Source organism: Protopterus annectens, chromosome 1.part0 (genome assembly GCF_019279795.1).
Source record: "Protopterus annectens isolate FY-2018-M chromosome 1.part0, PAN1.0, whole genome shotgun sequence".
NCBI lineage: Eukaryota > Metazoa > Chordata > Ceratodontiformes > Protopteridae > Protopterus > Protopterus annectens.
The window spans coordinates 1,290,201,241-1,290,224,012 of NC_056725.1; the positions used below are offsets into that span (position 1 = coordinate 1,290,201,241).

The 22,772-nt window shown below is 41.8% G+C and overlaps 1 protein-coding gene across 1 annotated transcript in view; it reads right to left on the reverse strand.

The window, feature by feature from the left end:
• The window catches only part of LOC122797659 (cytochrome P450 2D15-like), a 685,649-nt gene that overhangs the window by 124,094 nt on the left and 538,783 nt on the right, over nt 1–22,772 (reverse strand). The window lies entirely within an intron of this gene.

Consider the following 22,772-nt stretch of genomic DNA (forward strand, 5'->3'; position numbering starts at 1 on the left):
CAGGACGTGTGTGTGCCGTGAGCAGGATGTGTTTGTGCCACGAGCAGGACATGTGTGTGTGTGTGTGTGTGTGTGTGTGTGTCATGAGCAGGTTTTGTATGTGTGTGTGTGCATGTGTGTGTGTGTGTGTGTGTGTGTGTGTGTGTGTGTGTGTGTGTGTGCCACAAGCAGGACATGTGTGTGTGTGTGTGTGTGTGTGTGTGTGTGTGTGTGTGTGTGTGTGCCGTGAGCAGGATGTGTGTGTGTGTGTGTGTGTCACGAGCCGGATGCATGTGTGTGTGTGTGTGTGTGTGTGTGTGTGTGTGTGTGTGTGTGTGTGTGTGTGTGTGTGTGTGTGAAAATGCACCTGGTGGCTAGAGGTATGCAGGCTCAAACCCTGTACCTTTGGTATGGGGTAAAACGAGCCTAAAGTCTTTAGCCACCATTTCTGAGCTTTGTCTAGATTTTTTGAGCTAAGAGTTGAGAGCTAAGCCAAAGTGAACAGAATTTGTATTCCCCCATTATTGGCTTTATTGTTTGTACAGGTTTTTTTGTGCTAAGAGTTGAGAGCTATGGTGAGTGAGAAGTGAGAACTGAATTTGTATTCCCCCATCATTGGCTTTTTCTAGGTGTTGTGTGCTAAGAGGTTGAGAGCTATGGTAAGAAGTGAGAAGTTGAGAACTGAATTCACTACATGATAGCCATTATGTTTCAGTCTTCCTATTTTGTAGGGGACTGCTGATTTGGCATAGTGGTATGTTGCTCTGACTGTAGTGCATAGGGTCCTGGGTTCAAGACTTGCCAGTGAAATGCATGGTGGTAACACATTTTATTCTAGCAACTTTCCAAAATTATACAAGCAATGTTTAAAATGTGTCCCTGGTAAGTCCCTAGCCACCACCACTTCTCAGCTTTGTCCAGGTTTTTGCTCTAAGAGTTGAGAGTTATGGTGAGAAGTGAGAACTGAATTTGTATTCCCGCATTATTGGCATTGTTTGTCCAGGTTTATTGTGCTAAGAGGTTGAGAGCTATGGTGAGAAGTGAGAACTGAATTCACTACATGACAGTCATTAAGTTTCAGTCTTCCTTTTTTTCAGGAAACTGCTGATTTGGCATAGTGGTATGTTGCTCTGACTGTAGTGCATAGGGCCCTGGGTTCAAGACTTGCCAGTGACATGCATGGTGGTAACACATTTTATTCTAGAAACTTTCCAAATTTATACAAGCAATTTTTAAAATGTGTCCCTGGTTTTTGACCTTTTGCCCCCCCCAAAAAAAACCTGAAGTTGAAAATAAGTGTGAGAAGCTGTGCAAGATGCCTATGGCTTACACTACTGTCATTCTATTTATAGTGTGGGTGTAGACGTACACATTTATGATAGAAATGTTCTGAATTGGGCAGTTTTGTCATTATTGGTTCATGCATTTTGTTTCATTGCCTACAGTACAGCCTGCTAGAAAAAGGTTCAAACAATACATTTAAAATGTGCTCTGTCTAACAAGTGTGCTGTATTTTACAAGGAATATAACTTAATAACATCAGGAAGGCTTATCAAAGAAAATAACACATGCATATTTCTTGTTTTGTGTGCAAGGGGCCAATGATTTGAAAACAGCCCAAAGGTAATCTTTATCCACTACTGGCCAGATGCATTTTCTTTGGATGTGGTATGTGGGTTTCAATGCTATTTCAATGAATGTGAGTTTCAAGGCCAGAGAAGTTTTAATGTGAAGTCTGTTTTCATTGTGAGACAGCATTGCTTTGTTTAGGAGATGTCTGTTAGTGTTTGTGCATTGTTGTGCTGCAAAATGTAAAAATAAAATCCAAATAATCATTGTAGAAGTAAAGCAGTATGCACACACTTGTGTTTATGGTAAATGGGGAGAAATTGCCAGGTAATGGGACATTGGAATGGCTGCAGGGGGATTCCGGTGCCATATTTTGGTTGTCTGTTCTTCAGTTTACATTTGAAAGTTGGTATCCCACAATTCCATTGGAGTGGGTGGGGTTATGTAATTATGTATGCAAATTAGATGCTAATCAGCGTACAGATTTGTACCTATTTTTCATGGGCCTTGTCCAGATTTTTGTTGTTTCCAGGTTGAGAGGTATGTATAGTGGCGATCATAAGTAAAAAACAGATAGAGTTCACAGGTAAAGGTTGGAAATGTAAAATCCATTGTAGAGAATATAAGTAGTCCAACAATCCTTAATAAGGGCTAATCCTAGTCCTTAATAAGGGCTTCAAAGACACTTTCCCATTTAAGCCAGGAAAAGTGTCAGCTTTAATCCAAATTATCCAATGTAATTCTGCACATTCTGTTCTAGATTTAAAATCCCCACCTCTTATATTAATAGTCATAACCTCTATAAGAGTGAAAACTTAAACTTATGTCCTGGACCTTTTTCAATAGCATGTTTTGCTAACACACTGCATTAATCCAGTTTCCTAATGTAATTAACATGTTCAAGTCTGCTCTCCTTGAGACTACGATTCATTTTACCAACATAATAGGCTTGACATTGACAGTACTCAGCATAATATATCACGTGTTCAATTTTACAGTCTGCATAAAAATTAAAATCGATACGACGTTTTGTGACAGGACAAACAATAAGACTGGTAGTCCATACATATGTACAAGCTGAATAGCCTCTACCTGGAAAGGTACCTATATGTTCTGAAGTAACAACATTACTATGTGTTTTACAATTCTTATAGCATAACTGGTGCTTAAGAGATCTGTTATTCCTGAATGCAAACTTTGGTCTAGGACCCACTATCTGACTAATCTCTTCATTGGCTAGCAACACTGGCCAACATTTTTTAATAATGTTACAGATGTCTATTGCACCACTAGAATAAGTAAAAACTAATCGTAGGTTATCCTGATGTTGTCTAGCCAGACCAACATCTGAACTGACATCATGTGTACCAAAATGAGGTTTAGCAACAGTATCTCTATGTGACACACAAACTAACTTGTCATCTTGACGTCAAGCATAGAATAGCCTCTAGAAAGTAACCATTTTTCCAGCAACAGCTTGTTCAGCTAATATATCATTACTATGTAAAAGCATTTCTCTCAACAACTGTCCCTTAACAATATTCCTAGGGACATGACTTGGATGCATACTCGACATAAGCAATATATTATACCGTTTACATTATTTCCTAAATATTTTACTTTTAAAACCTAGTCCATCCTTATTAATAGTGACATCTAGGAAATCAATAGAAGAAAAAGAATAAGTACACTTAAATTCCAAATAGGACATTGTGATGTGCAAATATTCTAAAAACTCATCAAAATTATTTGTAGTACCTTTCCCTAAAATAATATATCATCAACAAAATGTATGTAAAAAACTAAGCTGTCCAAATATAAATTGTTGCTGTGTACAAACTCAAACTCCTACTGGACAAGGATGGCATTTGCATAGGAATTTGCATAAGCCATCCCCATCACCACAACGATGTTTTGCAAGTAATATTCATCCTGGAATATAAAACATTATTTTCTAGTATCAACTCCAATAAAGAACCAATCAACATCACCCTATTGCTGCTCATCCCATTCAACCTTGTAAGTAACATCCTAACACTCTCAACTCCTGCATCATTGAGAATTACTGTAAATAACGAGTTGATATCCAAGGTAACAAAAAAAGCAATTCAGATAATCATTACATTCATTTTGCCATGCATATAAATCATGTAAAAACACTTTGGTATCTCTAAGAACAGTAGGTATGTCATTGAGAAGATTTTTCAACAGAAATTAAAAGCAGTTCTGTAATCCAGCCTTGGCTGGAGACTATAGGTCACATTGGGGAGTTATGTACATCTTTATGTATTTTTGGAAGCCCATATATAAGGGGAACAAAAGGATGTTCAACCAAAAATAATCATATAATTCCTTATTAATAAGGTCTGTCATTAAATGATAATAAATATAAAATTCAACTTTCCTCATTATGCCATTAACTTGGTACTTATATATCTTTAAATAGGTGGATCCGTCATTAAGCATAGCATGCATACATCTAACATAATCTATATGATCTAAAACAACAATGCCACCACCTTTGTCTGCAGGTCTTATTTCCAGTGAATCAGATTCTCGTAAAGCTTTAAGAGCTAAATTCTCATTATATGTCAAGTTATAATATGAACATTTAAAATCATAGGACAAAGTCTTCCGTAGTTCATTTTCACAAAAAGTTAAAAAGTATTCAGTGCAGAGTGTATGTCAGGTATGAAGGAACTAGGTTTCTTAAACTCTGACACATAATTCCTGTCCTCTTCAGGATAAAGCAGCCTTAATGAAGTATTTCAAGTGAACATTTTCAAGTCTATAATAGTATCAATAAGATCTGATTTCATGGCTGGAATAAACGACAAACCATTATTGAAGATGTTCACTTGTTCAGAGGTTAAGTCACAAGATGACAAATTAAAGACTAAATTACTATGTTCTGTCTCTTGTAATCTACCTGGCTCTGCATTAGGCTCTGTTAAGGTCCCTTCATCGAGCGACTCTTGCATTTGACTCACTTCTGTCTCTCTCTGATAGGCAGAGGATTCATTAGAGAAAATTTTCTCTGGCCTGTAAATGCTGATGGCAGAAATGCAGCACATGCTGTAGAAGTACTGGCAGTAGCTCCAAACACATTACTAGATTCAGCTTGAACTCCACATAAACTGCTGTTATCCACAGAAACTGCATTAATATGTAGCTATCCCCTTTCTTTTGGTCTCACAGACTATGGCTTAAAAGAAGCTGTATTTGTTGAAGGCAACAATGTTGCAGAAGAAGTAGCATTCTGAGGTAAAAGTATCTTATCACGAGTAGCAGTTTCTGTAACAAATGTATCAGTTCCCTTCTGGCTGTGGTTAGAATCACATTCTCTCCTTGCTGAGCTTTCAGGGGGCATGTCTCTCTTTGGTTTAGGCCATGAAAACACATGGCCTTTAGAAAAATCAAGCAAGTCATGCTGTAGTTTCTTCTTTTTAGCTAACTGCAGTCTTTGCTCATAAGCAGAAATATTATCATAAAGCTTATCTAATTGATTCTTAAACACATCAGAAGTAAACTTAATTAACAGATCATTCTGTAGAGCTTTAATCTCTGTTAACAAAGTCTCTTCTTCTGGCTTAAATAACCCAAGTAAAAAGTGCATATAATTAAAACTGAAATTAATATTCAGTGATTTCCATCTCCTTAGCAGCTCGGGATAAGCTGCTCCATAGGTAGGCACAGTCAAAACTTGCAGACCACGAGGCGCCACTTTATGAAATAAAGCAGCTGCAAAATGAAAACATTGCCACTGCATCATCATCTTCTTTTTGCTGTTCCCATTAGAGGTCACCACAGCAGATCAGCTGTTTCCATTTCTTCCTGTCCTCTGCATCATGCTCTTTCACACCAACTGCCTGCATGTCCTCTCTTACCACATCTATAAACCTTATCTTTGGCCTTCCACTTTTCCTCTTACCTGGCAGCTCCATCCTTAGCATCCTTTTCCCAATATACCCAGCATCCCTCCTCAGCACATGTCCAAACCAACACAATCTCGCCTCTCTTGCTTTGCCTCCAAACTGTCCAACCTGAGCTGACCCTCTAATATACTGATTTCTAATCCTGTCCATCCTAGTCACACCCAGTGCAAATCTTTAACATCTTTACCTCTGCCACATCCAGCTCTGACTCCTGCCTTTTCGTCAAAGCCACCGTCTCCAACCTATATAACATGGCTGGTCTCACTACTCTCTTGTAGATCTTCCCTTTCACTCTTACTGGTACCCGTCTGTCATAAATAACTCCTGACACTCTTCTCCACCCATTCCACCCTGCCTGTACTCTATTCTTCACCTCTCTTCCACACTCACCATTACTATGAACTGTTGATCCCAAGTACTTAAACTCATCCACCTTTACCAACTCTACTCCATGCATCCTCAACATTCCTCTACCCACCCTCACATTTACACACATATATTCTGTTTTAGCCCTGCTGACCTTCATTTCTCTCCTCTCTAAAGCATATCTCCACCTCTCCAGGGTCTCCTTAACCTGGTCCCTACTCTCACTACATATCACAATGTCATCTGCAAACATCATAGTCCATGGGGCCTCCTGTCTGATCTCATCTGTCAACCTGTCCATCACCACTGAAAATAAGAAAGGGCTCAGAGCTGATCCTTGATGTAACCCCACCTCCACCTTAAACGTATCTGTCACTCCCACTGCAGTCATCACCAATGTCACACTACCCTCATACATATCCTGTACCACTCTTACATACTTCTCTGCCACTCCCGACTTCCTCATACAAATCCACAACTCCTCCCTAGGCACCCTGTCATATGCTTTCTCTAAGTCCACAAAGACACAATGCAACTCCTTTTGACCTTCTCTGTATTTCTCCTACAACACTCTCAAAGCAAATATTGCATCTGTAGTGCTCTTTCCTGGCATGAAACCATACTGCTGATCACTAATCATCACCTCCCTTCTTAACCTAGCTTCCACTACTCTTTCCCATATCTTCAAGCTGTGACTGATCAATTGTATCCCTCTGTAGTTACTGCAGCTCTGCACATCATCCTTATTCTTAAAGAAAGGTAGCAAATCACTTTTTCTCTACTCCTCAGGCATCCTCTGATTTTCTAAAATTTCATTCAACAATCTGGTTAAAAATTCCACTGCCATTTCACCTAAGCACCTCCATGCTTCCACTGGTATGTCATCTGGGCCAACAGCCTTTCCATTCTTCATCTTCTTCATAGCTGTCCTTAATTCCTCTTTGCTAATCTGTTTCACTTCTTGATTCACTATCTCCACATCATCCAACCTTCTCTCTCTCTCTCATTCTCTTAATTCATCAGCCCTTCAAAGTACTCTTTCCATCTACTCAACACACTCTCCTCACTTGTGAGTACGTTTCCCTCACTATCCTTTATCACCCTTACCTGCTGCACATCATTCCCAGCTCTGTCCCTCTGTCTAGCCAATCAGTACAGGTCCTTTTCTCCCTCTTTAGTGTTCAATCTCTCATACAACTCTCCATATGCCTTATCCTTAGCCTTTGTCACCTCTCTCTTTGTCATGCGTCTCATCTCCTTATACTCATGTCTACTTTCTTCATGTCTTTGACAATCCCACTTCTTCTTTGCCAGCCTCTTCCTCTGTATACTCTCCTGTACTTCCTCATTCCACCGCAAGGTCTCCTTTTCCTCCTTCCTCTGTCCAGATGTCATACCAAGCACCTTTCTATCAGTCTTCCTTACTAGCTCTGCTGTAGTTACCCAGCTATTTGGTAACTCTTCACTGCCTCCCAGTGCCTGTCTTAACTCTTCCCTGAACTCCACCTCACAATCACCCTTTTTTAACTTCCACAATTTAATCCTTGGCACTGCTTTCACACTCCTCCTCCTCTTCTTGATCACCAACGTCATCCTACAGACCACCAATCTATGCTGCTTAACTACACTTTCCCATCACCACTTTACAGTCTCCAATCGCCTTCAGACTGGCCCTCCTACATAGGATATAATTCACCTGTGTGCACCTTCCTCCACTCTTGTACGTCACCCTATGCTCCTCCCTCTTCTTAAAATACGTATTCACCACAGCCATGTCCATCCTATTCGCAAAATCCACAATCATCTGACCTTAACACCATATCTACCCATCACTTCCTCATTCCCTCTGTTCACTTCACCAACATGCCCACTGAGGACCGCTCCAATCACTAGTCTCTTACCCTTGGGTACACTCACCACCACTTCATCCAGCTCACTCCAAAAATTTTCTTTCTCATCCATCGCACACCCAACTTGTGGAGCATATGCACTAACAACATTCATCATTACACCATCAATTTCAAGCTTCATAAACATCACTCTATCAGACACTGTCTTCACCTCCAAAACACTCTTGGCATACTGTTCCTTTAGGATAACCCATACCCCATTTCTCCTGCCATCCACACCATGATAGAACAATTTGAACCCACCTCCTATACACCTGGCCTTACTTCCCTTCCATCTGGTCTCTTGCACGCACAGTATATCAACTTTCCTTATCTCCATTATATCAGCTAGCTCTCTCCCTATACAGTCATACTGCCAACATTCAAAGTTCCTACCCTCACTACTACACTCCTAACCTTCCTCATCTCTTCCTGCCTTCGGGCATGTCTTCTCCCTCCTCTTCTCCTTCGGCCAACAGTAGCCCAATTTCCGCCAGCACCCTGTTGGCTAACAGTACTGGTGGCAGTCGTTGTTAACCCGGGCCTTGACCGATCCAGTATGGAAATACGAAATGTTCTCCGCATAAGTAATTTGGCAGAGATTTTACGCCGGATGCCCTTCCTGACAGAACTCTCCCCTTTTATCCGGGCTTGGGACTGCCACAAAGAAATGCACTGGCTTGTGCATCCCCAGTGGCTGGGTTGAAAACATTGCCACTGCAACCTTTTAAATTTATAGAGTTTAGTTTCAAGCTGTTTAAAAATAGCAGAAAAATAGCCCACCTGTTCACTGTCATTCGTGCAGTCATTATTCAAAGCATTACTAGGAATGTGAAGCAAGGGATTCTTGCTCACATGTAACACACGCAGAAACTGATTCCCATTTAATCCATCATGCTGCAATTCTTTATTAACAGTGTATCCAAGTTCTATGTCAGCCCCTTCTGCCATGTTCTGAGAGCTCACACAAGCAAAATGAAACAGAAAAAACAGAGCTCACAGGTAAAGGCTGGAAATGTAAAATCCAATGTAGAGAATATAAGCAGCCCGACAATCCACCCACCACACAAAGGGATGCAAAGGAAGTTTAATGAGGTAAGCACTTTCACTGCAACTGTAGCTTCATCAGACCACTGATAAAAAGTGCCAAAAAGTTATTTAAACAATCAAACAGTGATGTCAGAAAGCAATAACAAATCATTCACATAAAACAACACACCCTCTTAAACACACATTGCTATAAAATTCATTACTATAAAATTCAGTACTAAAACTTAAAACCTTTAACTCACAAGCATAAAAACATTTAGATAAAAAAATGTATATATATATATATATATATATATATATATATATATATATATATATATATATATATATATATATATATATAGATATGGACTAGCCTAGTCCAGATACAAAGTTGCTGTATCCAGGACTGTTGGTAAGCTTCTGTGCCCTACAAGCCTTTCTGTGTTGGAGGAAAGCCTTCTAGCTTATCAGTGGGAGTGGTAAGCACTAGGTAGCCTGTCTGCCACAATCGGAGTGGTTCTTGGCTCAGAAAATGTAGTTTAGTGACCATTTGGGCAGTTTGTCCATCTCCTTCAACTTTCTAAAAGACCACATCTGCGCTTGTTTCCCATCTTTCCTGTAACTAACCTACTGGGAGGCACTAGAAAGCATTAAACTGATACAAGCCTTCTAGCTTAGAATACTTTGGAGTGATTAAGTATCAGTTTTCTGTATTTTCTTGCTGTACTTAACTGTTTTCCACCTAAACGCCGATTTCCAGCATTTATTGTGATTTAAAAGCTTGTTTTTTTTCATATAGTGTACTTATTTGACTGCCTGCACTTTTTAAAAAGTCGTTTTTTGTTTAAATAATTTGTTTGACTGTTGTAGGCTACACACTAAAGTGTGATAGCCCTTTCTGATCATTTGTAGTAATTTAAAGCTGGTTTAAGTGTATTTTTTACTGTTTTTGCCTTATCTTTTAAAAAAAACAAAAAAAAAATTCCTTGTTTCCCGCCTTTCTAAACTAGTATAGTCCAGTTTTCAGGCTAGTACTGAATTCAGGGCCGTCTTACAAGTTTCTGAGTTGCCCATACCTTACTTGGATAGAAGGAAGTTTCTCTGTTCACCTATGATCGAGGGGAGCTTTGAGCAGCCTATCTGTCCCTGGAGAAGTGGTTCCAGCCCAGAAGTTAGTAGTTTATTGGCCATTTTGGGCTAATTTCTATCTCTATCATTTCCTTGCTATAAAAACCATGTTTGCATGGTTTTGCATGCCGGGCAGTGATGGTTAGCTAGGGTTAAATTATTCCTGGCTCCACTAAGTCTCCTCTTCAATTTTTCCCTTGAAACCAGTCTAGCTCTCAACCTAAGCACTCAAAAAGCATCCTACACTCCAGCACTTGCTCAGACCTACTAGCAAGCACTAATATACCCTGACACTTGATTGCCCAGTAGGGCAAGGCTCTTAATTCACCCCTCACCAACCAAGCAACTAAGCAGCTCACCCTACTATTCAGGCATGACCAAAGGGCAATTTCAGGTGTACTCTCCAGTCCCGCTGGTGAATCTGGGTATCCTGAGGCAATGTTACAACTGCCTCATACACACAGACAACCCTCTCCTCCTACCACAAAACACTAACATATGCGAGAGATGCAATTATGCAGCCAAACTGGAGGCTAAGCTCTCTCCACCCAAGACTGGAACAGACAGTCAAGAGGAGAAGGTTATCACTTGCACCACACCTCCATCCACACACAGACCTACTAAGCCAGCACTGGCAAAAAATACACATAAATACACAAAATCATACTTGGAGACTCTAAATAAAAACTTGCAAAAGCATCAGAGACCTCCAAAGCAGACACCCAAACAACCTGCACCTCCTGTCACAAATCAGACAACACATAAAACACAAAATCAGCGTGCTGCACAATCACAGCCCTTAAGGCGAAATAACATACCTAACACACTAATAATAGGTGACTCTAAAGTCAGGCACACCAACGTCCCACTCACTAGGCTGGACAAGGAGAAGGTTACTGTTAGCTGCCTGTCGGGAGCCAGAATCTGCCACATAACACAAGCACTCAGGTCACTCCAGAACAAGTACAAATATGACTCTGTCACTGTTCATGTTGGTGTGAATGACCTGAGATGTACCTCCCTGGACTACATGAAAAGAGACATGGAAGAGCTCTCTGATCATGTAGCCCAGGCAGGCATGACTCTGACCCTGAGTAGCATCCTGCCCTCATCAACTCAGTATAAAGAAAAAAATGATCAATTTCAACAATTGGCTAAGCTTCTGGTGTCATTCAAAGGGGATCCAGTGTCTGTCAGCCTGGGACGACATGCTTGACAAGCCGCATTTTTTCGCAAGAGACAGCTTGCACCTGTCACCCCTAGGCTTTTGAATACTGGCCAAAGCTCTTGCTGCCCGCATAGTGCCTTTTTTAGGCAAGGATCAAAAGTCAAACCCACCTCCATAAACAGTGCAATGAACAAAAAACTGAGGGTTATGCTACTCAATGCATGTGCTCGAAGCACTCTTCAGTATGGAGAACGTTGACATCTGTGCAGTAACTGAAACCTAGTTCAAGGTTCCAGAGAGCACCCCAGCACTACTGGGCTACAACTCATACCACACGTTTTGGCCACAGAACACGGACCGAAACACAAAAGCAGGGGGTGTATCCATATTCATCAAGGATACCTACACCTCCAGGTTAGTGGTGCAGCATGATACCTCTGAGATCATCCATGTGCAACTAACATTGGGCAAATCTGCAATGCAAATTGTGGCCTGCTACAGATCACCCTCCATGACCCAGGACCACCACTCCACCTTTCTGGAGACACAGGAAAACATGAAGGTCCTACCGAACACCCTAATATTGGGCAATTTCAATTACCCAACCATTAACTGGGAAAACTACTCGAGTACAAACTCCCAGGCCCAGCGCTTCCTGGAATTCATCAACTCAAATGCCCTGGATCAGCTGGTAAACACCCCTACCAGAGGTGAAAACATATTGGACCTGGTCATCAGCAACATGGGCGACAGGTGTTCCGCTCCAGAGATCAACCCGTCATTGGTTAGATCAGACCATAAACTAATCACTCTGGATGTCCACACTACACCACCACCCCCAACTAAGGAAACCACAGTAAAAAAACTTTTCTAACGCAAACTTCACCTTACGTAAGACAGAGGCCGTAAGTTTCACAGCCCCCACATTAAAGGATAATGCTGCCCAAGATGAAGAAACCTTTACAAATGCACTCGATGAGCACCTACAAGGATGCATGAATCGTACCATCCCTAGCAAAACCAAGACTCACTTCTCTAAGAGAAGGAAACCAGTCTGGTGGACCCCTGCCATAAACAGGCTATACAATAGAAGGAGGAAACTAGTTCAGAAAAAAGCAAATCCCAAGAAGGAAAGACATCCATGACCAGTATCAGTAAGAAACTGAGGTCCCTCATAAAATCATCCAAGGCTAACTTTGAAAGAAAAATATCCAAGGATTCAAAAGATAACCACAAAGACTTCTTTAACTATGTTAAGAATCTAAGTGGCAACTCGCAGATATGCACTGAACTAGTGCAAAATAGCACAAAATATACTGAACCTACTGATATTGCCAACATCCTGGCAGATAGATTCACTGCAAACTTCACCCCCTCTCACCCCCAAAAGGGTCCACAACAATACCAGAAATGTGTAGTGTCCCGGAAATTACAGATGCACAGGTGAAAACAGCCCTTTCAAAAGCCAAAAACACAGCGCCAATGGGGCCCGATGGTGTCCCAGGCTATGTCTTGCATGAACTACAAAATGAACTAACCCCCCACCTAAACACGCTGTTCAACCTCAACCTCTTCAAAGGCTACATGTCCATAGAGTGGTTAACAGCAATGGTTATTCCGCTCCACAAAGTATGGGCCACAACTGACCCTGGTAACTATTGCCCTGTAAGCCTGACTAGCCTGGTCTGCAAGGCTATGGAGCTCATCATCATGGAACTCATTAACAAAGACATTGGGAACCTCCAAATACTTGACCCGACCCAATTCGGCTTTGTTAAGGGCAGATCATACCTACGAAACCTGGTTGACTTCTTCGAGACAGTCACCAAGGCCATAGATGAGGGAAAGGTGGTTCACACAGCCTACCTTGACCTCACCAAGGCTTTTGACACCATTCCCCACTCAGGTATTACAGAAAAACTCACCAGGCTGAACATAAACCCCTACATCATGAGATGGGTTGCCAACTGGCTTACAGACAGAACTCACACAGTAAGAATAGCGGGATCCAGGTCCGACTCTAAACCAGTCACAAGTGGTGTCCCACAAGGCTCGGTCCTGGGACCCCTACTGTTTGGCATATACTTCTCAGAAGTACAGGCAAACACAGGAGGACTATGGCTAACAAAGTTCGTTGATGACTGCAAACTGGGAGCCATAATTGACTCTCCAGCTGACACGGACATCCTCCAAAAGGGCCTTACTGAGACAGACACCTGCTGTCAAAGTCATGGCCTCAAGCTAAATGCCACAAAATGCATAGTCACCCCTTTTGAGAAAAACAAAACACCCACGAATTACCACATAGGTGGCAGCCCCCTTAATACAGAAGAGGTAATAAGAGATCTGGGGACCCAGGTAGATAGTAATCTCTTTTGACAATCATATTGCCAAAGTAGTTAGGAAATCCTTCTATGTGGACCTTCTAATTACTAAAGGGTTTGCATTTAGAATTAAAGAGGTTATAGTGCCCCTCTACTCATCACTCATCAGACCCATCATAGAGTACAATGCCCCATTTGGGATGTACCTCACAAGACACTTTCAACAGCTTGAAAGACCACAAAAGTACCTCACCAAGAGGATTACTGGCCTCAAGCATATATCCTATGCAGCCCGACTGAAAAAAAACTCTGGCTGTACTCAGTGGCATATCACTTACTCAGAGGTGATCTCTGCTTGACTTACATAGCCATGTCCAACTCAGAAGTGATGGGCATGCTCCACCTAAAGAAATGCAAGTCACTGTGAGCCATGTGCTCTAGTGAGCTAAACCTCTCCACAACAATAAATAGAACATGCTGGAGGGATAGATTCCTGTCACAGAGACTCACCATGCTTTGGAACAAAATTCCTAACTACATTAGGCAGAGCCCCTCACTAACACTCTTCAAGAGAAACCTTGACGAGTGGATGGGTAACAGAAAATACACCCCTGGGATCACTTCATTGGATCTGCTTGACAGAGGCTCAGTTAATTAATCAATGGGACTTCGAAAGTTGACACACTCTGGCTAGGCTTATAAATGCCCTCGGGCAGATAGCCTAGTACCTACCTATGAACATATATATATATATATATATATATATATATATATATATATATATATATATATATATATTTAATAAAATATTAAAATTAATGAGGCAGCTTCCTAGTCCTTGATAAGGGCTTCAAAGACAGTTTGCCATTTAAGTCAGGAAAAGTGTCAGGTTTAAACCGAATTATCCAACATAACTCTACACCTTCTGTTCTAGATTTAAAATTTCCCCTCTTACATTAACAGTCATAACTTCTAAGACTGTAACCTTAAACTTATGTCCTGGACCTTTTTCAATAACATGTAAATAGGTAAAGTTTGGAAATGTAAAATCCAATGTAAAGAATATAAGCAGTCCAACAATGCGACCACCACATGAAGGGATGCAAAGGAAGTTTAATGTGGTAAGCGCTTTCACTACAACTGTAGCTTCATCAAACCACTGATAAAAAGTGCCAAAGAGCTATTTAAGCCATCAAACAGTGATGTCAGAAAGCATTAACAAATCAACATTCACATAAAACAACACACCCTCTTAAACACACATTGCTATAAAATTCATTACTATAAAATTCAGTACTAAAACGTAAAACCTTTCAACTCACAAGCATAAAAGCATTTAGATAAAAAATTATATATATATATATATATATATATATATATATATATATATATATTCAATAAAATATTAAAATTCATGAGGCAGCTTCCTTGTCCTTAATAAGGGCTTCAAAGACACTTTGCCATTTAAGCCAGGAAAAGTGTCAGCTTTAAACTGAATTATCCAACGTAACTCTGCACATTCTGTTCTAGATTTAAAACCCCCCTCTTATATTAATAGCCATAACATTTGTGACACCCGTGCCCTGGCCCAGCAATCAAGGAGCCTTAATCCTCACCACTAACACCAGAGAGGGCATCTCATATATGATAAAAGGATAACAAATACACACAGTAAAATGCAATTTCCCTTAAGAGCACACATAAATCACTTTCATTCTGGGGCTGGTTGCTCCCTTGCTCTCCAGGTCCCCAATAAGACTCCCCACTGGCACAGCTATAGGGTCCAGATCTCAGCCTAGCTGGCAAGCTAACCTCCAGTACCTTCTCTGTCCAACCAGTGCTTCGTGTCCCTGCCCTAGTAGCTGATACACACACACACTTTGAGATAAGTATTTATACAACTTCACAGACACTCCTGGGAAAGGCTGACACAGATTCTCCAGCTGTGCCCCTATACCAAGACTATACAGCAGTAATTACTGCCACCACCAGCTAAGATTTATCAGCTACCCAAAGGCCCTTAAAAGGGTGTCCAATTATTACTGTGCAATATTATTATCCAATAGTAGTGTAACTAAGCAATCAAGGCTTATTGGAAGGGATTAGTACAGGATCACTTATAAGCATGCAATGTACTCTAGAGCTTAAATCTCTCTACATAAACCAGCCACAGTGAAAAGGGTTTAAAAATATTTAATAATAAATACTAAAAACACCAGACAATACTACCACACCACAGTGCTATTCAAGAGTTTAGAGATCAAACAGAAACTTGAAATAATTCAGTAGTACGGTGATGACATAACAGAAAAACACTTAGTCTAATATTTTCTAATTCCTAGCTATTGTTACAAGAAAACATACCTCTAAAGTAACTTACTTACAGAGAGCACAAGGCAGTGCTGAGTTGGATAGTCAGACAAAAATGCTTACAGTCTCTCTCTCTGAGCAATAGTTTTTAAAATCACTAACGAGCATTTCTGCTGGGCCCTCCCAGATTACATTATTGTTGACATTTAGCCTGGGGTTCCCAGGCCAACAGGCTACATTATTTAGCAAGCTAACACCTGCTCTGGAAGCTACAACAATAAAAGACATTTCACATGCACACTCTAGTAATTATTCCTTAAGTTAAAACAATAGAAAGAATGTGCTAGTTCAGACAGACTGACTCTGAGCTCTAGAGATCAAATGATAGATTTGAAATAAGTTTAACTTCAAAAGAAAGATTTGAAATGCTTGACTTAGATTTCCTTACAGCAGATGGCAATGTTGCTACAATCTTGAAGTTCAACATTTTAGTATTTTCTTTCATTTAAGAAACAAGCCTGTATTTTACATTTATATTTACAAATGCCAGAATTATGTTTCAAATTCTACTTGACTAGGCTGGCAGCCGTCATCCATCTCTACCCAATCTTCACATCTCTTCACCCATCTCTACCCAATATTCACATCTCTTCCCCCCTGGAGAACTCAAGCTAGTTTTTCAAGTGACCCTTGAGAAATGCTGCTTGAGAGGGTCAGGTTTGTCTGAGTATACATTACCCCATTCCCTGTCTTGAGAGCCCATGTGCATTGGCATTGCTAATCCATTGCAGTGCTGCACTGACATATATGCTTGCAACTCCAGGCTCCATGTTAGCAACTTGGCATTTTACTGGCTGGCTCTGTTTAACCATGTTAGGGGGTTGTGATCTGTCATAACAGTGAATTTCCTTCCATACAGATAAGGTTGAAGTTTCTGCAATGCCCACACTTTGGATAGACATTCCTTCTCTACAGCTGCATAGCATTCCTCCCTGGGTTGGAGCCTATGACTAAGATAAACCACTGGGTGCTCTTCCCCCTCTGAAGAAATCTGGCTAAGTATAGCCCCCACCCCATGGTTCAAAGCAGCCACTTGCACAACAAAGTATTTGCTGTAATCTGGACTGGCTAACACAGGGGGTCCTCCAAATGCTTTTTTTAAGCTTCTGGAATGCCTGCTCAAATGATGGGGTGCACACTACCTTATCTGGCCTGTTCTTCCTTGTCAGGTCTGTGAGGGGAGCAGCTATAGTACTATAACTAGGGATAAACTTTCTGTAGTACCCTGCTGTACCTAAGAATGCCCTCACCTGCTTTTTGGTAACAGGTGCAGGCCATGCCTGAATGGCTTCCACTTTGGCAGGTTCTGGCCTTATCTTACCACTTCCCACTCTATGTCCTAGGTAGGAGACCTCTGCCATACCCACCTGACATTTGCTCAACTTAATGGTCAACCCTGCACTCTGTAGTCTGCCCAGCACCTCCCTGACATGCTGAAGGTGCTCTGGCCAGGAATGGCTGTAGAGCAATATCATCTAGGTAGGCAAGGGAAAACCCTCCTGCTCCTGCTAGGGTATTATCTACCAGCCTCTGGAAAGTTGCTGTGGCATTCTTCATCCCAAAGGGCATCTTTTTGAACTCGTACTAGCCAAAAGGAGTCACAAAGGCTGACTTCTCTCTGGCACTGGGAGTCAAGGGCACCTGCCAGTAACCCTTGGTAAGATCAATGGTTGTAAGCTACTTAGCCCCACCCAGCTGCTCTAGGGCATCATCTGTCCTAGGCATGGGGTAAGCATCCGACTCTGTGGGACTATTTAATTTCTTGTAATCCACACAGAACCTGGTGCTGCCATCATTCTTTGGCACCAGCACCACTGGGGAGGCCCAAGGACTGTTGGACCCTTGAATCACCCCTAGTTCCAACATCTCCTGTACTCCTCCCTCAGAGTCTGTCTGACACTCTCAGGCACCCTATAAGGGGGCTGCCTAATAGGCCTTTGGAGTCCTGTATCCACCTGGTGTGGCACGAGGTGGGTGCACCCTGGTTTCCCAGTGAACATTCCCCAAATTTTTGCAACATTGCTTGGATTTCTCGAACCTGGGTAGGCGATAGCTGCTGGGACATTGCTACCCCTTCCACTGAGGTGTCAGCCTGAGCCTCACTGAGGAGATCAGTCCCCAGATCTCCCTCAGACTCCTCCTGCAATCCACTGCAATTGCTCAGCACAAGGGTCTCCCTATCATGGTAAAGTTTCATCATGTTAACATGGTACAATTTGTGCCCCTGCCATCTGCCTAGCAGTTCCACCATGTAGTTAACATCACTTACCTTCCTTACCCCCTTGTAGGGTCCCTCCCAAGCTGCTTGCAGTTTGTTGTGTCTGGCAGGAATGAGAACCATTACCTGCTGCCCCACAGCATACTCTCTAGCTTGAGCATTCCTGTCATACCACACCTTTTTCTGTTGTTGGGCTTCTGCCAGGTTCTCCTGGGCCAAGCCGATGAGTTCCCTGAGCCTTGTTCTGAGGTTTAGGATAATGCCACAACAGACTCCTTGTGAGACTCACACTCATCTTCCCACTCATCTCGAATTAAATCTAGAGGTCCCCTCACCCTATGCCCATACAGCAACTCAAAGCATGAAAAACCTGTGGATTCCTGGGGAACCTCTCTGTAAGCAAACAACAGATGGGACAAATATTTGTCCCAGTCCCTCTTAAACTGATCTGCAAATGCCCGTAGCATGGACTTGATTGTAGAGTTTAACCTCTCAACAAGACCAGTGGTCTGGGGATGGCAGGGGGGGGGTCTTCATGTGCTTCACCCCACAGGACTTCCACAGACAAGCCAGTAGGTCTGACATGAAATTGGTACCTCTGTCAGACAGTATTTCTTTTGGGAAACCTACCCTGCTGAAAATCTCTAACAAAGCATTTGCCACCTTCTCAGCCTCAATGGAGGACAAAGCCACTGCCTCAGGGTATCGTGTAGCATAATCCACTACCACTAGGATATACTTTTTCCCTGTGGAACTTGGGGTACTCAGAGGACCCACAATATCCATAGCTACCCTCAGAAATGGCTCCTCAATCACAGGCAAAGGCATCGAAGGAGCTCTCACCTTGTCTCCTGCCTTGCCTACCTTTTGGCACTTCTCGCAGGTCCAGTAGTACCCTGTTACATCTCTGGAAATTCCAGACCAATAGAAGTTCTGCATAATACGTCTCTTTGTATGTTTTATGCCTATATGACTTGCAAAGGGAATATTATGGGCTATGACTAGAAGTGCCAGATGGTAGGCTCTAGGCACTACCAACTGCTATACTCTCTCACCTTCTAGCCCTCCCCAGGGGTCCACTCTCTGTATAGTAACCCTTTGTCCCAGTATACAGATTCCCCTTTTCCTTGAGAATCAGGTGCCTCCCTAGCTACCTGCCTCAGGCCTTGCAATGTAGTGTCTGAGAGCTGAGCCTGTCTCAACTCTCTCCTTGAAACCCTTCCCAGCTCCCCTTCCACAGGAAGTCTGGCATCCTCTGACAGTTGTGCCTCACTGTCAGCCTGGGTACTACTACTCAACTCTACCTTTGCAGTCACTCTGTCCAATGGACCATCAGTACCCACAAGTAGCTGTGGCTCACATTCAGTCCCACTGCTACAGAGAAGCTCCCTCCCTGAAGTAACCACCTCAGCAGTCCTGGCTGCAAGTATGCAGTCTGTCTGGGTCTCCCCCAGGCTACTAGACCCACATGCTTGTCTCCAAGCCTAACTGCATGTAACTGCACAAGCACGGGGTACTGCACTATCAAAATCATTCCCTATTAGGACATCTGCAGGTATATCCTCAAACACACCTACTTGCTGGCTTCCTTTTCCACCCTCCCAGTCAAGGTAAACCCTAGCCAAAGGTATTTGGAATGGAATCCCACCTAAAGCCCTGACTGGAGTAGACTTCCCAGGCAAGTAGTGCTCCTCTGTAACCATTGCAGGCTTTACGATGGTTATATCAGAGGTTGTGTCTCTCTTGGCAATGGCCTCTTTGCCATTCACTACAATAGGATATAGCCTCTGGTAGTAGTTTGGTACCCTTGTTGTCCCAAGACAACCTACTATTGGCATTTTTTCTTTCCCACTTACTGGCTCCCTCACCTTTGGTTCCCCACCTTGCCTCCGTGGACACCTGTATGCCACATGGCCCCACTGGTTGCATTCAAAACATTTAACCCTAGCTCTTGGACATGTACCAGGACTAGTGGCTTCCCCTGCTACTGGCAGATTCTGTTGTGGCAGTCTGTGCTGCTCACCATGGGTTCCTTTAGACCCATGAGCAGTACTGGGGGTCCCCTTCCTGTGCAGGGCTGCCCTGCTTGCCAGGTTTAGGTCTCCCTTCTTCCCCAACTCATCTGAAGTAGCACACTGTCTATCAGCTAACCAGATCCTCATGTCCTCAGGCAAAGTGCTAAGGGCTTGTTCCCTCACCAAAAGGTCTGCCAGACCTTCAAAAGTGGTTACCTGATATCCACTCACCCAGCTATTAAAATAAGTGCTCAGTTCAGCAACATATTCAAACACACTTTCATCTACCTTGTGTCTATGCTCACGAAACTTTTTCCTATACATTTCAGGTGTTAATTTAAAACATTCTAAAAGACATTTTTTACAGCAGTATAATCAAAACAGACAGCATCAGGCATTTTTGACAAAAAAGTTACAGCTTTCCCATGGAGTTAGGGGGTCAGGAACCATACCCAGAGCCTTTGGTCAACACTAAACTGTTTGCATACCTTCTCAAACATATGAATGAAACTATCAAAATTATCCCCTCTTTAAATTGCAGAAGAAATTTACTGACCTGTTGTGCTACTGCGGTCCATTTACTCCCTTCCCCATTACCTCCATGACTCTGGTGAAGAATCAGCATTTCCCTCTCATGTCTCCTCTGATGCTCCTTTTCTTCGGCTTCTATCTCCAAATGCCTTGCCTCCAGCTCAAGTCTCTTTAGCTACAGCTGGATTTTTAAGTCCACTGCAGAAAGGTTGAGCTGTCCATTCTCTGAGGATATTGTATCTCCACATCCAGTCTGATTGTCCTTCGCAGAAAGGTTGAGCTATCCATTCTCCAAGGATATTGCATCTCCACTGCCAGTCTGATTGTCCTTCGCAGAAAGGTTGAGCTGTCCATTCTCCAAGGATATTTTATCTCCACTGCCAGTCTGATTGTCCTCCTGGATGCTGTTTTCTGATGCAGATGTAACCAAGGCTGCAATCAGGTCTGCCTTAGTCAGGTTTCCATACACCAGTCCCCTAGCCTGGCACATCTCCACCAGCTGGCTACTTGTCAGCTTTCCATACTCCTCTGCTGACATGCTGCCTGCTCACCCTGACTAACTAAGCTAACAAAAGAAATAAAACAATTGTGATCCGAACTCTGAGTATTCACTGCGTGGCTCTTTTAGAGTACAAAACACCTTCAGAGATCACTGTACATAAGCTACAAAATTCACTCTACCCACACCACTACAAGCCAATTAGTATTTGCCAACTAATTAATATGTGGTGCGGATATCCCACCGCTGCCAAACACAATCTATAAGACTGTAAACTTAAACTTATGTCCTGGAATTTTTTCAATAACGTTTGGCTAATGCACTGCGTTCATCCAGTTTCCTAAAATAATTAACATATTCAAGTATCCTCTCCTTGAAACTATGATTTGTAGATCTCTTAAGCACCAGTTATGCTATAAGAATTGTAAAACACATAGTAATGTTGTTACTTCAGAAAGTATAGGTACCTTTCCATGTAGAGGCTATCAAGCTTGTACATACATATGGACTACCAATCATATTGTTTATCCTGTCACCAAATGTCGTATTGATTTTAATTTTTATGCAGACTGTAAAACTGAACACGTGATCTATTATGCTGAGTGTTGTCTCTTTTAAGCCTATTATGTTGGTAAAATCAATCATAGTCTCAAAGAGTGGATACTTGAACATGTTAATTTTATTAGGAAACTGGATGAACACAGTGCGTTAGCAAAACATGTTATTGAAAAAGGTCCAGGATATAAGTTTAAGTTTACAGTCTTAGAGGTTATGACTATTAATATAAGAGAGGGTATTTTAAATCTAGAACAGAATGTGCAGAGTTACGTTGGATAATTCGGTTTAAAGCTGACACTTTTCCTGGCTTAAATGGCAAAGTGGCTTTGAAGCCCTTATTAAGGACTAGGAAGCTGCCTCACTAATTTTAACATTTTATTGTGTGTGTGTGTGTGTGTGTGTGTGTGTGTGTGTGTGTGTGTGTGTGTGTGTGTGTGTGTGTATATATATATATATATATATATATATATTTTTTTTAATCTAAATTTTTATTATCTAAATGTTTTTATGCTTGTGAGTTGAAAGGTTTTAAGTTTTAGTACTGAATTTTATAGCAATGTATGTTTAAGAGGATGTGTTGTTTTATGTGACTGCTGATTTGTTAATGCTTTGTGACATCACTGTTTGATTGTTTAAATAGCTCTTTGGCACTTTTTATAAGTGGTCTGATGAAGCTACAGTTGTAGTGAAAGCGCTTACCTCATTAAACTTCCTTTGCATCCCTTCATGTGGTGGTTGGATTCTTGGGCTGCTTATAGTGGTGATCATAGCTGACTGGGTGTACTTTAAGACATGCACAGCTAACTTGTCAGCTGTTTTTAAAACATACAACTTTTTGTCAACACTTTGTTTTAGGGCTCAGCTTAGGGTTTGTAGATTTATGGCATTCTGCCTGTACACATATGTCTTATTCTATATCACTTGCTACCCTAATGTTACTAAGTTTATTTTCAACTTCTATTGGTTCCCTTTGCATCTTTTACTATTGCATGTATTTCGGCTTGACATCTGCAATAGCGAATTATCAGATTATAATACCCTTTGAGAAATAAAAGCTGGGTAGGAATGCAAGTTATTGTAATATGGCAAAAGGGGACTACATACATTTTTAGTTTACTAACATTCCTAAAAAGGTCAGGAAAATAATGGGTAAATTGTAGGCTGTTTGTCTTATATATGGAAGAACAAATT